This window comes from Filicampus tigris, chromosome 5 (assembly GCF_054856515.1).
Source record: "Filicampus tigris isolate MCC_2025a chromosome 5, RoL_Ftig_1.0, whole genome shotgun sequence".
Lineage (NCBI taxonomy): Eukaryota > Metazoa > Chordata > Actinopteri > Syngnathiformes > Syngnathidae > Filicampus > Filicampus tigris.
This window is the reverse complement of record NC_141221.1, coordinates 12,486,041-12,502,830: the sequence shown is the minus strand read 5'-3', so window position 1 is coordinate 12,502,830 and position 16,790 is coordinate 12,486,041. Positions and strand designations below refer to the sequence as shown.

The window sequence follows — 16,790 nt, the reverse complement described above, 5'->3', positions numbered from 1 at the left end:
GGGGTGTGCTCATATACGCTGATCATTGTATGTGTGTGTGTGTGTGTGTAGTGTGTGTATGGGGGGTTGGTGTGTGTGTGTGTGTGTGTGTGTATGTATATATATGTAAGATAATATTGCATTCAATTCATATATTATAAATGTGCATATTGTTGAAATAGCACATCTCTGAGAGTATCAAAAACTGAGCCTCATTACATTCGTAAATGTACATTTTATGTGATCAGATATTTTATCCACCAATCAAGTAAATTATATTTGACCGGACAGTACTAACATTTAAACATCGCTACCCCTTTTTTCCCCCCATCACATTCACTCCAGCTGTGATTATCATGCTAGAGGTATTTAAATAAAGTATTAGTCAATTGAAAATGAGCCTGCCCTATTTCCAAATTAGTTACAAACCTCAGATAAGAATTTACCCAGCCTGCTTGTTCTGCTGTTCAGAGTGTGCCAATAAAAGTCAATGCAATGCAATAAACAGACCAAAAAGAGAAAACTCCAGGATGGACTGCATTGGAAACTGCTCAGCCTTTTGGCCCTATATTTGTCCATCTCTCTGAATTGATTCCCGGAATTTTAAGATGATCCGAAGAAGAAAATATTGTAGTCTCACTCTCACCAGAAAACCTGTTTTCATATTTAAAATATGTGAGAGTATGTTTCTTTGCTCAGGCATGTTTTCCAAATGAGCCCATTACTTCAGCCCAGCTTTGCCTCGATGGAATTTGTGATGGAATTTGTGGTGCAATGTATTTTATCTGGTTGTTCAACTGGGACATTGTGCAGTGTCCCCCTGCTCATGTAATGACATTTCCCTTGTGCCTGTGTAAGACTGAAGACAGACATCTACTGGCAGGTGCTGGTACTGAGCTCTGAAAACAAAGGATACAATAAACTCCCTCACCCTTCAATGATGTCAATGCAAGTCGTTCAAGGCCACAGCACCAAGAAAATCATACCCTGCCATAAAGTGGGCTGCAAATATATGTTTCTTGCCAATGGTCTTAAAGCCTAGCTCTCGACTAAATATTTGACCTTTGGTCAGGTTTCTCTCTGTTGCTGATGTCTCCTCTCGCACTCAACATGGAGAAAAATCTTGGCACACACTTCCCAGTAGGTGATTAAACAAGTCAAGTGTTTGTTTCCACACCTATCTTCTCCCTTCTGTCTCCAGTTTACATTATTAATTATACATGTCCTAAATTGTGTGGGGAGAGTTTGGCATGAGTTTGGTGTAAAATAATTTGACATGGAACCTCAAACCCATCTAACACATTTGGAATCAACCACAACACATTTGTGAGGCACCGGGCCCACTTCTACAGTACGTCAACATCACCGCAAATCACGTCAGTGTCAAATGACATATTAAACCCAAGATAAAGACGCTGCCTGCATGATGTAGCATCATTAATATTCATCACCAATACTGCAATTTACAACATGCTAAACTCTACACTCGAATTCACCCACGAGACTGTTAATGAACTTTGGTGCTGCTGTTTTTGCTAGCTACAGAGATCAAATGGGCTCAGCAGTTGACCACTTAATGGTAGTGTATGAATGATAACGTCTATGGACTGATCTATGAAGAGTTCCTGGGCCAGAAAAGGAGGACGCTTTGGTTTTTTTTTTATACGTGTCTTTTTTTCAGATGTGACCAGTTTGGTCTTTTGCGCCCTGAGAAAATAGTGCCCCCTGACCCGGTTGGCATGGGCCGAAAGAATCAGCATGAAAGATGGTGTGGAATGCCATGGGATAAAGTAGGGCTTCAAGAGCACTGGCACTGTGAGGGCTTAGAAATGTGGAGAGTCTGCCCCTTTGTTTGGACACTTGTGAGAGAACTATCAAGCAGCACAGTCTGATGGGACATCTGGCCTTTTCAGGCACGGCACTACAAAAACAGTGGAATGTGCACTTGCAATTATGAACTTTCTCGCTCTTCTATCTTCCATGTGGGAAGTTTGCTCCCGTTGCGCTGCAATCGTCAACAAAGTGTGTCTTTTATATAGGGTAAACACATAAAATCCCTCCAGGCACATCGTCAGAACATGACCAGCATCTACAGTACATCATTGCACCTTTAATGGTCACTGGAGTACAAACAGAGCAGGTATATAAATCCCTAGTAAAGTCTCATGTTTCAAAGATTGCTGATAACCTCTCAGCAATTAATTAGTTGACGCGCCATGCGACTTGCTCAACTTTTTGAAGAAACGTAATTCTGACAATGCTGATAATTCACTCTCATCTCTGACCCATGTCATTGCCACCACATTGCCATTGATTCTATATCCAACTGGCCTGCAAAGGTCCTAAAGCTGTCTAAACAACCAGCTTCTCACACTGCACGTGTCCGCAGAGAGTTTGCCTTCAACCCACACCATCAAGTGCACTAACAAACATACACACTCAACAAGGAGAAGAAAAACGTGTGCATGTATACCGTGTGCACTGACACAAGTGGGTCAGAGCCGCAGTGGGTCTTCAAAACAGTTCCAGCACCATGTTAGTGATAACAGTATCAAGGATTAAATTCTAATACACACAATCTCACACACTACAAAACATTGCGTGGAACATGTTGTAGGTCATAACTACAGTTTGGGATCATTTACTCCGTTGTGATGCAGGAGGAGTTTGGCTCATGTTTTTGTTTTTTTGTTTGGCAGACAACAGTGGAATTTCAATGTCCTCCCCTGAGTGGGTCAAAGTTCGAGGGTATGAAAGGAATGACTGAAGGGCAACGCATAGAAATGATCTTGTGGGAAAAATTTATACTGGCATTCCTAAAATATGCACATCTGTTGCAATGTCTGAATCTCTTGCCATCCTTCTTAATCTTTTCTCACACACAACCACACACTGACTAGCTACATGTCAGAACCACTACCCTGGCATGAAGAAAAAGCGTGTTTTGTAACGGCCGGCCTATTTGGCAATTGGCGATGAGTGCGAGTTAAAGTGGAAAAACATTGAAGGCTCGATAAGGCCTGTAGCAGAGGAGAAGATATTGTGGACTAGCTATCTGTAGATTGTCCTATCTCATATTTAGCCAGATGTTGTTTCCTCATTATAACCTAATGAAGACATATCGCTGTGTTATTCCTGACCAAAAAAAAAAAACAGAGTAGGGTAAGTGTCAGAGAGCTTCTGAATGGGCTATTTGTTAGGATTTGACTGTTTGTGGAGAGGAGATGCTTGTTTCCTGCCAGCGAAAACCACATTATTTATTACAAAGACGGCCCATGAGCAATGAGTGGCACAGGAAACCACTTCCTTTCTTTGAAATCCTGTTATGAGCAGTCAAAATGCATAAATTGTCTCTCACGTGGCTGCAGACAACAATTAACAGCACAGATCAAACTAAGTCAAGTGAAATGAGGATATGCAGTATTCATAAAGGAATTTTTGTTTTTTCCGTGCAGGTGAGGAAGAGGTGGGGGGGAATTGATACTACTCAGCATTACAGAATGCAGTAGGAACAATTCCAATCGATGAATATCAAAAAGGGACTAGAAAATGAGCAGATGCACAAACAAAAACACACTAAGGAGAAAACAGGTCGTGAACACAACATGTTTACAGGACAAAGAGACAGCAGGGAAAGACACAAGGCAACGGAAGGAGCTGATTGGTTGACACGGTAGCCAAAAAAAATCAGATCACGCAAAACTATTACAAGACATGACAAGAGTCATCCAAACAGGAAAAGTGAGCATAACTTGAACACAACGCTAAATCCAGAGCTGGGCATCATCAAACCACCTCTGTGTTCCGTGCTGCATATTTAACCGACAACGTGGGCCCGGTGCATCCCTCGTCGGCGACAGACAATCAGCGTCGAGGACGTAATCATCACGTCACAAGAAGGCGCCGCACGAACAGACACGCAGCCAAACAAAGAAAAAATATCAAACAAAAACAACAGACACACACACACGCACAGCATGGTGATCGGTGAAATAATAACAATATGGGGCACATGTCATTGCATCGGTGGGACCACAAGGTATACCACTGTTTTATTTTTTATTTTGTCCTTACTCAACGGCGTAGCAGGAATGCGGCAGCTGCGTGTGACGTGGTACGGGTTAATTTCTCGACGTCGTTTGGCTGACTCGGACCAACTGGGACCACATGGGTCCTTTAAATATGCAGACGGGAAATAGGTGATGCCCTGCTCTGGCTAAATCAAATAAACATCTGGCAGATTACTGTTATTAAAAAAAAAAAAAAAAAGCTTGCTGTAATTCATCCAAAATGTTTTTGTCAAACATGGAAAAGATAACATAAAAATGTTAGCATTTCCAAGAATCCCAAGCACTCATGAGAACCCAGACCACACGAGATGGACAAGCAGGGTGATGATTGGCCGTGATGGAAGGAAATGTCAGGAATGTTAAGCGGTTCCTGGGCCGAAGATGGGATGAAGGAGGTAATAACTTGACAGGAGAGAAAGAAGATACATATTGTGCATGCATAAAAATTAATAGCTAATGAATACCGAAATATAGGTGTACAATTGCCGCGACCCTTGTGAGGGTAAGCGGTATAGATAATGGATGGATGGAGGTGTACAATTGATTCTTAACACTGTACTAAAGGCACTCAGGGAAAGCTGGTATTTACAGCTTGAACATAGTGAGGTGTTGTGGAAGTATTCAACTTCACATTCTCGTCAGAAGGTGTCTAGGTACCGTATGCACAGTGTCACTTTTTCAGCACGTTCCCAACACACTTGTCCATACCATACCATATTACAGCAATGGAAGGAGAGAGATTTGCATTTTCAAGATGGAAATACAATCACTATTTTGAGTCAGCTAAAAAGAAAAATATTATGGTTTGTTACGCACACTGTGCTGTCGACAGAGTATTATCTAGCTTTAGTAATCTACAGTATGTCAAACATAAAATAAAAAAAAATTAAAAACATGATTGCATGGATACATTCAAAGTCCCAGATTGTGTCACTAAAGGAGCTCCCAAATTGAATTGTTATATTTAGAATCAATGTTCATGATAAAGTTCAGTTTTGCCATTACAACATAAATAGTGAAATATGTCAAGAAAAAAAGATTACCATTATATATTTTTAATAATCTACTTGTTAAGTACAGTGACTAGAAAGACTCATTTAAAAAAATAAAAGTAATTATGGGAAGTCAAAAAGTTTGCCTATTTTATTTTTTAATATAAACTAACTTTATTCTAAAATATCACTTTATATAAGTCACTTGAAAAATCTAGTAATCAGCAAAGTAACTGAGTCACCTTTTAATGCAAGTAGTCACAAAAGTAGTTGAATGACTTTTTCAAGGCAACTGTGTTGCCACACTGGTTGTGTTTGACGTTACACTGCCAGACATTCCTCAAAAGGTTTTTTTTCTATGGCGTTGGTTGGGTCAGCCTTTCAAGCAATGTATCATCTATTTGACTGACACTTCATGCTTTCAAACTACATCGGGATAGAATTCTTTCTTCTTCAAGAAGGCTGAATCATAATTTGAGCCATTTATCCTGTTCTCTCAATAACTCTGCTTTGGTCAGAAGATTGCTTGAGCTATTGACGTAAGGAAGTACATGTGACATAGTGGTGTGAGGGTCAAAAGATTGCCTCATGGTGAAGATGTCCAAGTTACTGTGCCTTGCTTATTGTTGTGAGTCTGTGTTATGAGCGAGTGCAGCATGGACAATGTGCAGAGACCTTTCTGACTAAGTGACAGGCCCAGTGAATATTTGACATTCTTGAGGGGCGTAACGGTGCATAGCAGAAGCTGCCTACTGACATCGAGAACCCATTGTCAACAAACAGCTTGTCCTCGTGAAAATTTTGTCGGGTTTCCTCCCAAAAACGTACAGCGGAATCTTTTTAGTTGAACGTAATCCGTTGGAGGATGAAGGTCAACATCTTGTTTGTATTTCGTAACATCTTTAAAGTGGAAGTCAACCCAAACATAATTTTTTAAAGAATATATTCTATGCAGGCCCACTAGTTAAAAAAATGTATTCTGATTAATATTGCGTTTATGGAATATGAGTTAAGCAGCAAAATCCACCTGTTTTTAGCTAGCTCAGGGGGTGGCCATTTTGTCACTTCTGTCGACTGAAAATGACATCACAACTGCTCAGGGCTCAGGTAACGACTAATCACGGCTCAGCTTCAGAAAACAGGTCAGCTGTGATTGGTCGTTACCTGAGCCCGGAGCAGTTGTGATGTCATTTTCTGTCGACAGAAGGACAAAATGGCGGCCCCCAGAGATGGCTAAAATCGGGTGGATTAACTCCTATTCCACAAACCCAATATTTATCAGAATGCCTTGTTTCAACTAGTGGGCTTGCATAGAACATATTCTTGAAAAAAATATGTTTGGGGTGACTTCCCCTTTAAATAATGGAAACCAAATTAATCATAGTAAAACTATCGTTGCCACCAAGCCTTTATTGACTGCTTCAACTAATATTTTAACGTTCTTCTCAATCATAAAATGAGTTAACTACGGTTAGTAAATCATAAAGAAATCAAACAAAAAGTCTTTATTAACCCTTTGAAACTTGTTATACTGAGTTCTCCCATGATGCCATGCATGACTGCGGGTCAAAGACGTCATTCAAATTTTCACCAATGTTTGTCAACTTTTATTACAACCCCAGGCTGACCTGTTTTCTGAAGCTGAGCTGTGATTGGTCATTACCTGAGCCCTGAGCAGTTGTGATGTCATTTTCAGTCAACAGAAGTGACAAAATGGCCGCCTCCTGAGATGGCTAAAAATGGGTGGCTTTTGCTGCTTAAGTCATATTCCACGAATACAATATTAATCAAAATGTTGCGTTTCAACTAGTGGGCATGCTGGGAACATATTCTTGAAAAAAATGCGTTTGGGTTGATTTCCGCTTTAACCTTCCCTGCAATTGCCTACAAAATTCTCCTGGGAAACAATTTCAGTAATATTCCACGATTATAGTTTGCTTCACAGCACAAAACACAATGCACTGTTTTTACTTTAAATGATATTACTCTCACTGTTGGACAGTAACACAGGGGTCGTAACAGGTGCACCCAAAGCTCTGGCTGGCCATGTGGCAATTGTAATCTTATTATGTCTATCTTGTCTGTTGCTTTTCCAAAGTGGTAAAATGCTACTCCACTTTGACTAAAACAGCTGTTCACTAAAAAAAATGTACTTCCCATTTGGCAGGTAAAACAGTGTCCTACTTGCAAAGAGTTCAAACCAAAGTTTTAGCCCAACATAAATGGATTCACCACATTGTTCAACTCCCCAACATGAGAGTCCACATAAAAAAATCCCAGGCAACATGCGGGTTACTTAAATGGGAACATTGTTAATAACCATGATAATGGCTGTGCTAGCATACCGACACTATCCAAACTGTATATAACACCCGTACTATGTAGAAAGTGGACACAAACTTGTTATGTGAAGCGATGCTACCTAGAACAATATGAATGCTTATTTCAAGGCTAAAATTTGTCAGGTAATCATAAGTGAATGTTATAATAGACTTGTGTGAATAATGCTTTGCAGTTGTCATGAAGAGTGATAGACAAGCCCATCAACGCCAGATTGACAGTAAAGTATGCTAATTTGTTATCGATCTGAATTTTTTTCTCCCGGCGATCTCTGGGTTTTCACACTTCACTGCTACCTGAGGCGCTATAAGTAATAATGATAGTTAACATACCCAAGCAGCCGCATTCACATTGTAAACGTTGGCCAGAGTTTCAGACCAGATGAGAGGATTAATTGCGACATTGGACAAAGAGTAGGAAAGGTTCACTATGCTTTCACAAGAGCTTCCACATTGTGGTGCTGTTAATTCAGGGTAGCTGTGGCCTAAATCTTAGCTAGAGCACTGTACATACAGTATTGCGTAATATATATATAATAGTACAGCTTGTAGTGAGGCGTGAGATTGGAGTGTCCTCAGTGCAGGTCAGTCAGAATTCCAGAAACCGCCTGATCAAACAAAGAGGAACGCCAAGTCAAACACCTCTGGACCTCAGTCTGGTTCAGACAAGCTGTTCAGTCCGTACATTAGCACACACATCATACTTGCATGTAGCACCGGGGGCCGAAATTTCCACTCTGGACATCATAAAATAATATAAACATGATCTTACACTGGTTGTAGTTTGCCTATGTGTGTGACGTTTTATAGTTTACAGTGGGAGCTATAAAGTTGAATACAGTCTGTTCGGGGATACTGAGAATGTAACAGATACGTATATATTAAGTTATTACTTCACATACTGGCAGAAAATGTTGCATTTACAATCCAAACATCTTTCCATAAAGAGTAAAATAAACTCCTAGGGACAGGAGCAACCTCTAATTGCAACCCAGTCCTGAAATAAAACCCTACAAATTATAGTAAATGCCATCACAGGCTTTCGGTAATAAATTATACTTTGATAGGCTTCTTTCCAAACTACAGATCAACCAATCCATCTTTTTCTTCATGTTAATTCTTACCACTGGATTGTGGACCACTTGTGTTGCTCTGAACAAAGCACTTTGCAATTTAGCCTAATTCCCCTTGTGCTAAAATCTATCATTCGTCAGGCTCCGACATGCAGTGTGTGTTTGCCTCTATTTAGACGTTGCTCACACGTACAGAAATAGCGAGGAGAAAAAGGAAGGGAGGGAATGAGCATGAGTGTAAAAACAAAAATCTCATACCAAGTGAGACACAGATGGACAAATAAATCACATTACCGTGAGCTGAGGTTTTGCAGGAAGTTGCTGCTATGTGTTTACTTCAAATATATAGCATAGCATGATGTTTATTTATCCACTTGTGATGTTTACTTTTCGCATTGTATTGCAGGCGAGCAAACAAAAAAGGTATTCCCCAAAGAGAGACAACAGTGACGAATGTACTTTTAACATTTGAATTTTTAGATCCACGCGGGGATCATGCAATCCCTTCCGATGGAAACAATAAATTTAGAGGCATGTAGTGATATGAAAACTGCTGAACCAGAACTTGCAGGAATATGATCAAACACACATGCACATCTATGCACAGTAGGTGTCCAAAAATAGAGTAATGGAAAAATCTATACTGGTGTCCGGTTCATCCGCCCTAACTGCCGCATGTGCGGTGGCCTGTTCAAACAACTGGCATACAATGATCACTGGGACCACATGTCATTCACTGGCCCGGCTGCGCCACGTAAGGCTTAAAGTATCCAAGTAAGGTCAATGGTCAAGTGGTTAGTGGCTCTCTGGGATGGTGCATGATCAGAGCTAATCCACCAGTGAAAAGAGGTCATTCAGAGCATGCACAAAGTACACTATATTATTTCAAAACGGCATGCACAATTTTTATTAGCTACGTTTAGTCCGGATATACTGCACGTTATCTCCCAGCTGCACAATTGACCATTGCATCAAGAGGAACGTAAGAGACAATTAAAAAATATACGAGAATAATGGGGGATAACAACACACAGATTTCAGCCTAACGTGTCCCATGATGAAAAATGCATTAGCATTAAGTAGCCCCGGGTTCATAAATTGGAATACCGCTGATATTAATTATTAACGTTAAAATGAGAGCGTAGTAGTCATGCGAGGGGCAGGGAGACAAAGACGATTCTCTGATCATTTAAACACTATTTGTTGGTAATGAGGCCTCAGGGTCAAAGGTCACGTGTTCTCCCTGTGGTCATGTGTGTGTCTCTTGCTTCTGCCCAACTTTCCCAAAAATGCACGTAAAGGTTACTTGTAGACTGCCCATAGATGTGAATGTGAGAGTCAATGACTGTGCCTATAGAGTATGTACCCTGTGATTGACAGGTGATTAGTCTTAGTGGACCCCGCCCCTTGCTCAATATCAATTCGGATAGCTCACCGAGCCCAACAGAATAAGGTGTGTAGCCCAAAAATTGACAGCTTGATTGATGCATGTCTCATGAGTGAGCTTTATGTCATAGATTTTGACACATCCATCATCATATCGAATGTGAATATCATCAGATTATACGCTCACTAACTAAAAATAAAAATGTGCCGCTTGTTTGAATAAAGCTCCCTGAAATAAGTGTGTAGTAAAAGCGACTGAAAATAGGTCCAAATGGGCTGAAAGTGGCAAACCAAACTGCGTAGCATGTGGTGAGTCACTTTCACATTTCCAAGTGGGATAAGAACCACAGAGACAAACACTGACTAAGATCATGACAGATGTCACTTGAACTTGCCACACTGCACCCAGACCTGCTATATCAAATTCTTCCATATCTGTGTGTGTGCGTGCGTGTGTGTGTGTTGGCGAGACAGAGAGTGTGTCAGCCAGCTTGCATCAGCCTCCTAAAACTGCAAGGAAGCAATTCTTCACCAAGACACCGTGTTTGTATGAAAACAGATTATAAAACGGGAAACACTTTGGAGTGAGTGTTAATGTACGACCATGTATGGAAGTGCTCTGACCCTGATTAGCAGGAATGGCACCCTTGGGCGTTTCTCTCACTTCAGATTAAAGTTAAAGCCTAAAACTCTTACCACGCCAGACATGTGTCGCATGTCAATATGCTTGCCTGATTCAAGTGTTTGCACATGCAAGTTCAGGAGTTCATGCTTCTCTGTATGACTCATTGTGTCTGCAAATGAGAGGGGAGAGGTGTTATTTCTCGTGCAATTTCCACTGAGAGGATTTTGGTGAACACAGTAGCAATCCTTCTCTAAATTGCTGGTAACTTCTTAAAGTGGAAATCAACCGAGACATATTTTTTTCAAGAATATGTTCCCAGAAGGCCCACTAGTTGAAACACGGCATTCTGATTAATACTGCGTTTGTGGAATATGAGTTAAGCAGCAAAATGCACCCCTTTTTAGCCATCTCAGGGGGCGGCCATTTTGTCCCTTACGTCGACTGAAAATGACGACCAATCAGTCGACAGAAGTGACAAACTGGCCGCCCACAGAGAAGGCTAAAAATGGGTGGATTAACTTCTATTCCACAAACGCAATATTTATCAGAATGCCTTGTTTCAACTAGTCGGCTTGTGTAGAACATATTCTTGAAAAAAATATGTTTGGGTTGACTTCTACTTTAAGGCTGTATTTGACACCACATCCTTCAAGTGACCAACTTGCAGTTTGCTTTAAAACACATAAACTACATCATACTCAACAGAGATGCAGATTATTAAATGTTTTAGAGTCAAAGTTTTGCTCTGACCCCCAAAAAAATTGAGGATGGAAAAGTCATCAAGAGCCATCACTCAGGCCCTGTGAGGACAAATTTTAAACCGGATTGGTTAAAAAAACAGTTCAAATACATCAGCCAGCCAGCCATACTCATTCTGAAGGCCTAAGACCGATTAGATTTACATGGCAGCATTAAGTCTACACTCTTTTTGGATTAAAAAAAATATATACAGAATATATGATAAGAATATGAAGTTATGAAAATTTGCAGGAATTGACACAGTGACAAGACTGCTAAACACACTACTGTGGAGCTGCTACCTTTCGATTTGGTTTCATACAAACAAGGGAAGTGGTCAATTTGTGGTTCAGTCAGAGACTAGCAGACACCTGTTTAACCACACAAATACATCACCATACATTGCAAAAGCCTGAGAAGATTCAATTCTTAGAGTGTGACATGTCTCAGATTGATGCGCGTACACTTTTTTAAGACATCAAGGCCGAGAAGATCAGCTTTCAGGCCCCAACGAGACGAGCAGATGCTCAAGAAGGTAAACACCCGGGGATTTAAATGCGGAGCTTGTACCTCATTTTGCACTGTAGCACAGTTACAAACAAACCAAAACACCAATTCCAGGCAAGTACCAGAGAGCAAAAAACAATAACGGAGAGAATTTATATTAAAATGAATGTGTTTTAGTTCTCAGCTCGTGACTGACCAAAATATTTACCCAAAATATATTATCTAAATTCATCCAATCAAAGCGGCAGCAAATTGTTATCCTACATTTATTGGGTAGATTCTATAGGTTGTTTTTGTAGTGCACCAAAAGAACCATGGTTATATCAAAGTAACATGTTACAATTTAACACACGTTATCGACATCACTGCTTAGCACTGATGCTAATGTTACTGTTGCATGCTATAACATAGTCACAGACACTATCTCCCCTTTCCTCCTCAGTCTTGCCCAGCCCTGCCCATTCCTGTCCTCACTGGCGACACCTTCTTATCCACCTCTCTCGACACACACACGTTGATGCTTTAGAGCTGTTAAAAGAATGATCTTAGCATATGAGCACAATTTAGAGTAGCAGAGGCCTATACACTAGTACCACATAGTATTCACAAAAGGAGTCCTGAATATCTACATAATAATCTATCAAAGTCTATCAAATTATCAAGATCTTTTCCAAATGTATTGATTAGCATGTCTGACATTAATGAACGGATGATTAATCCTCAAACTATGCTTCATAGAAAAGGGAAAGCATATTTTTGCAGGTACAGTACGCGTTTTTGCATCTCCTGCCTGTGTCAAGGAACACTATGACCTCTGTTTCTTATGCTGTTTCACTGTTTCGAGATTCTCCATGACTCTTCAAAGACCAATAGGAGCATGGTTCTATAGCGACCTCAGCATAGGTGGTGGAACAAAGACAGTTGTTGGGACTGTTACAAAAAGCCCCTGTACATAAAGATGTACTGTATGAACAGTAACAGGACTTGGACTCGTATTGTTTAGAGATTCCACTGTAAACCCCCTCCCCCCGCCCCAAGATCAACATGTGCATGTTTCTTTGCTAACTTGTGCACATTTGCTGAGAACACACACAGATCTCAGGACTGTTTTAAGATCTTGTCTTAAGAATATTGTTGCCATTATCACGGAAAAAATACACAAGATTATGGCACTCACAGTTTCATTTAAAATCTGTTTTAACTGTCAACGGGAATCCTAATGATGAGCATCAATGACGTCAATTGATGTCAACTACTACTTTTATGGGAATGGGTGTAGAAAAGTCTTGGCCAACTCTGGTTTAATGGGAAAGTAAAAAAAAAAAAAAAAAAAAACCACAAACTATGACCAGCAGATGGCAGCATAACAATGTGGCCACTTGTTAACATGGCGTATCTCTCGAATTTTGACTGTTTAGTGTCACAAAAAAAATATGATTATTTAAATTTAGAAGTCAAAGCAATGAAGTAATGTATATACATACACACAAACGCACGCATGGCATGAAGCACGCACACACACACACACACTACTAAATACAACTACTACTACTAAATAACATGCAAATAGTCTGTAAAATTTGTTACATGTAAAATTGTTATACTTGTGATATTGTTATATATATATATTTATACAGATATATTGTTACACTTGTGATATTTGTAAATATATATATATATTATTTTGCCATCAAATGCACATTTTCATTGTTGCTGTTGCTGTGCCCTAAATTGGCTGGCACCAAAGAGGTTCCCTCTTTTTTTTAATGGCTGGCATTGAAAGTTAATAGTCAGGAGTAAAATCTGACCCGGAACAGCCTCATTGTACATCAATGGTTAAGTGTCTGACATTTTTAAGTATTTTATATTTTGTGCATTGTTGGGTTGTTTTAGGAAATGTCATCAAATTTCAGAATTGACATTTAGACTATTTATATTTTTCTTGCTTTCAAATGCCAAAAAGGCTTAAATTTGACCCAAGCAGTATAGGATTAATCTACGTTTGTTTGGGTGTGTTTATGGCCATACGTAATCTGGTAGTTGACAACCTCCTCTCCTCCTCCTCCTCCATTTTATTCCCCCTCATCGCTCCATGCAATTTGACCTCAGCCAAAACTCTATTTGCTTATGAGTGCTTTGTCGCTCCCTCATTCTCATCTCTTTAACGCTCCCCATTGTTGAAGCTGTGCTCATTGACAGCCTGTTTAAAAACTATGCAGCTAGTGAGTAATAGTGCCATTGCCCGTGAACAACAACTCTTTCTCTCTCACTGTTCACCCACCACTTGGAATTCTCGCTCTGCAAAACTTTCCCAAGAAGACAAACATCATGTGGTTCTGGGAAGAGGAGCTCATACTGTGTCATGTCTTTGTTACCTTTTCTTTTTTTTTATCTGCAAATGTCCTGCATACAAAGACCCTACTTTTGACTTTGATTAGTTTGTCCTTGCATACATGTGTTCGCACACAGATACACACGGGTCCTGAACCTATTGCACTACATTGCACATTGGCAGACAGCGGGATGGCCTCACCCTGAAGGAAGAATGGTTCAAATTCCACAGCTGATAGAAAAACACAGGAGCGAGATGGAACAGAGAAAGTGATGTCAACTTCATCTGATCACCGCATGCACCACCATCCCCATCCGTAACAGACTATTTCCCCCAATGTTTGACGGGGGTGTGGGGCAAACTTCGCGCAGGTTAAAACCTCTCATACTGAACCTCCCCAAGGTCAAACAATTTGGATTTTGAACAAAACTTCATGCAACTCACACAAAAATTGGTAGGTGTACCTGTGTCTTATTTGGCATCTATTTGACACAGTTTACAAAAGAAAAAGCAGCCTCAAGATGGGGTGTTTAGCAAGCAGATTCTGAAAATACCCAAAGACCACTGCACTAAAGGTTATGTGTAAGGACGGCAGAATTGACAAACAAAATAAGTTGCATTGTGTCACATCATCAAAATATAATTATCATTTTATATATATTTTTATTGTATTATTTGGTAAGTGGTTAACTTCTTTTTACACCTACATCCAGATGACCAGTGTGCAAAAATGGATTGTTTTCAAAATTTTCACTGTGTCTGAATGGTGCAAAAGCAATGCTACCTCACCAGCTAAAGTGTGAAAAAGTATAGTGATGCACCTTTTTTTTGGTCTTCTCTTTTTCCCTGACTGTTCATTTCATATGCATTACATAAGCCTTTCTTTGCATAATAACTCAAAGACCCAAAGTACTCATCAATGACTACAAAAAAAATCATTACGAGGTGATTAAAGATCTTGTATAAAGAAGACATCCTTTGTAACTGCGATCTTCTATTTAGACAAACGCCTTAAGGGCAGACACATGATATTTTAGTCAGTCGCTTAAAGTGACACACCCACTAAACTAAAGTTTGATGAAATGTGTTTTCCTTTGGTTATCTAAACACGATTATTCATATGTAAGTACCAGAAACCCGCATACAGTAGATATTTAGAACAGATGTGTTGTTAAGATAAAGTACACGTTCTCCTGATAAGTGCACAACTTTTTTTGGAAGGAAGCAGCGATAGCCGAACCGTTACGCAACGCCCACCCGCCCTCTGTAAAGTTCTGCTGCGTGCACAAGCTCAATAACAAGTTATTGTTGGTATTGTTGTTGTTGTTGTTGTTGTTGTTTTTCTTCTTCTTCTTAAAAAAACAGAAAGAAAGGGGAAAAAAGAAAAGAAAAAAAAGAACGTGATTCCTACCTTTAGACATCCACCTCCGGGAATCACTTTGCGTCTCGTTCTCCTCGACGTCCACTTACAGTTAACACCTCCCGGCTCCTCTTCTGTCTCTCCCTGCAAGCCACACACACATGCAATGATGATGATGATGATGATGATGATGATGATGACATTTAATCAGAACCTCTTTGCCCTTGATACGCTTTGGACCGGAGGATGTCTATGTATTAATCACAGTAATTAAGGTTTCTTCATGTTGCAAAAAGATGCACGCATGATATTTTGTTTGTTTCCAGCCAAACACCCCGCTGCCTAGTCGAACCCATTGTGCACGCGTGGATCTCCGTCTGGGTCGGTGTGGTCCTGATGCGTGTTTTTATACCCCACGTTGTTGTGTCTCACCTATGGCAGACACGCCGGAAAGTCAACACATGCCGCCACTTTATTATTCATTTTATTCTATTACATTACAATATCCTCGGTGTTTAAAAAAAACAAAAAAAAACTATTTTTTCCCAGTCACCCTGAACGGATCCGAACACAAGCTGCAGCGAAGTCAATTTCTTGTTTCTCTCTATGGCGTTCGCGCGTGCGTGTCCCATCTCCTCACCGAGTTCAAGTCCTTCCTATGGCAAGCGTATCCCTCCCTCTGGCTCTCCGTGCCCTCTCTTCGCGATGGTTGCGCCCACTTATGTTGATGTTCCACTCCGGGCCAGCCTTCAGCAGCAGCAGCGCGCCGCGACGTCAGCCGCATCTCTCGTGGGCGCAGATGAGCCACACCCATCCATTCATAAAGTGGAGAGAGTGCCAGTCAGTGCTTGTGCATGGGCATGTGCACGTATACGTACAGCAGCTGACACAGAATTACATCATATGTATGAATGTATTACAGCATTAAGTGGTCCTGCGTGACCATGCGATCCAATGCAAGAACCAGAGATAAGAAAACCTGCCTTTTGACTGTTATTGTGGTTGTAGTTTGCATCACAGTGAGGAGCTTCTAGTATTTCCCCGCTCCCAAAAGCCAATCAAAATAAAACAAAATCTGTCAGGACGGTATCACACAGCATCAAATAACAAATTGTTCACAATAATAAACTGTTCATTTCACAACTATTGATCCATGTAGTGTCAGAATTTGCCATACAGCTCTAGAATGGGATCTCATTACTGGTAGAATGTGCAGGTGCACCTCCCTGTTTATCAAGTCACTATTAGCGCATGCATGTTAGACATCAAACTATTACATCTGTGACTTTTCAGTGTGACTCTTAAGAATATCCTTCTAAAGCTACTATACAGTTGCAGACAATTGCATCATCCGTGGAAGAGTCCTCTACACTCATAACCCCAATGAGA

At 40.4% G+C, this 16,790-nt stretch overlaps 1 protein-coding gene across 3 annotated transcripts in view; it reads right to left on the bottom strand.

Moving 5' to 3' along the window:
• Positions 1 to 16,183, bottom strand: part of rhobtb4 (Rho related BTB domain containing 4) — a 40,590-nt gene extending 24,407 nt beyond the window's left edge. The window contains exons 1-2 of one of the 3 annotated variants that reach the window (XM_086030898.1): positions 16,042 to 16,183; positions 15,453 to 15,545 (exon numbers count right to left, since the gene is read on the bottom strand). The gene's annotated coding sequence lies outside the window, so the exon portion shown is untranslated. The other 2 variants (XM_086030899.1, XM_086030900.1) reach the window with 2 other exon arrangements.
• Positions 16,184 to 16,790: the final 607 nt, after the last annotated feature.